The 1,928-nt window shown below is 45.2% G+C and overlaps 1 pseudogene; it reads left to right on the top strand.

Annotated features, from left to right (window-relative positions):
• The first annotated feature begins 1,134 nt into the window (after positions 1 to 1,134).
• On the top strand, positions 1,135 to 1,256 carry LOC120239899 (annotated as a pseudogene).
• The last annotated feature ends 672 nt before the right edge of the window (positions 1,257 to 1,928 follow it).

Raw genomic sequence — 1,928 nt, 5'->3', positions numbered from 1 at the left:
TTTGACTTGAGCCTTCATACCAAGGCGTGATGGCTTTGTCAGGTATCAACTTGGCGAGGCTGAACTACATTCCCCAGAATTCCCATTCTTTTATGTTTCTATTTAGGGTAAAGCACGAGGGAGATTCTCCCTACTGGCAGAAGGGAAACAGCAGCCATTTTGTAATGTACACAAGACACTGCTGATCTGCTAACTTAACCTTACTGGTGTGATGCAGTGGCTGGGTCTGTGAATGCTGCACCTTCCCCTGCATCTGCGTTTCTTACTTCTGGGCCAGCCATGTATGTGTATCTTGTGATAAAGAGCTTTTGGCTTCTGAGGAATACTCTCCTCACCAAGGTAAGAGGCAAGACTACACAGGGTTTTGATCTTGTGCTTGAGGTGCCAGCCTTCCTGACTGTCTGTCCCATGCACTTTAAGCTCCAGCCTCAGATGACAGCCTTATAGAGACTGCTTCACTAACTCCCACAGTGGTGTAAGCAAGTTCCCTGTGACATACACAAGGTACAAGGTAAACAGGTGAAGAGAGAAAGAGCACTCAAGGCAGAAAAAGTAGCATGAACAAAACAATAGAAGGGAAAGTGTAGGACTAATACAATCCTTCACCACTGGCACACCATTGGTACTTGATGAATCAGAATAAATGTTGGTCCCAGCATGGACCAACCAGAGTGAACAGTGGCACCAGCACTCCTCAGTCAGAATGAATTTTGGCTGTAGTGCCAAAGCAGGGCCTTCAAGGGTCCTTGCTGTTTGCCTTTAATTACTGAGTTCAAGTTTCAAATTATGAAAACTATCTGAGGAGATGTCTGAGTGGATCTTATGGTGGTTAAGAACATTTGGGGGTCCATCAAAAATGTGACTATTTTCTAACTTGAACAGTGTTTTTTATTATTTATTTATTTATTTTAATATCTTTATTTATTTCTAAGAAAGAGAGAGAGACAGCGTGAGTAGGGGAGGGTCAGAGAGAGAGGGAGACACAGACTCTGAAACAGGCTCCAGGCTCTGAGCTGGCAGTCAGCACAGAGCCGGACGCGGGGCTCGAACCCACGAACCGTGAGATCATGACCTAAGCGAAAGTCGGACGCTTAACCAACTAAGCCACCCAGGCGCCCCAAGTGTTTTTTATTTTAACAACTTGGGCTTTTTCCCCTTGGTGGCCCAGTGTGTCATGGCTGCAAACAATAGGCTCCTTGGGAGTGTATGCAGCCTGGTGATTGAATGAGTTGCCCTAAGGGACCTTGGAGACAGCCTTTTTCAGGGGACATTGATGTCTGACCTCATGCTATCCCCAGTCTAGACTCCAGACAGGTAGGTGGGATACCTTTAGAAAGCCCCAGGGTGCCAGAGTGCACTTTAGCCAAGTCATCATGTACATCCGTACCCACCTGCAGAACAAGGAGCATGTGATTGAGGCACTATGCAGGGCCAAGTTCAAGTTCCCTGGCCGCCAGAGGAGCTACATTTCCAAGAAGTGGGGTTTACAAAGTTGAATGTGGATGAATCGGAAGAGGTGGCTGAAAAGGAGCTTCTCCCCGATGGTTGTGGTGTCAAATCTATCCCTAATCATGGCTCCCTGGACAAATAGCAGGCTCCACACTCATGAGAACCTTGGCACTACTCCCTTCTTATTCATGCACACCAATAAATCCTACATTCTATCAAAAAAAATTTTTTAACCACTTGTACCATCCTATTGATGCATTCTGGCTGAATGCCAGATCTGAAGAAAACATGAAAGGAGAATGTGATGAAGAACAAACTGTTTAGTGTGACTGGAACATTGGCTGGCGTGGTGTGTGGCTATGGTTTTAAACCCGTTACTCAAGTCAATGAAACTGATTTAATCTGTTGTGTCTTATGTGGCCATAGTCAAAATAGCTACTAAAACTTACATGGAGAAATTCAATTTAATCCAATTAGAG

The sequence above is a fragment of the Hyaena hyaena genome, unplaced genomic scaffold (assembly GCF_003009895.1).
Source record: "Hyaena hyaena isolate Hyena2069 unplaced genomic scaffold, ASM300989v1 scaffold_240, whole genome shotgun sequence".
NCBI lineage: Eukaryota > Metazoa > Chordata > Mammalia > Carnivora > Hyaenidae > Hyaena > Hyaena hyaena.
This window is presented reverse-complemented; position numbering and strand designations above follow the sequence as displayed.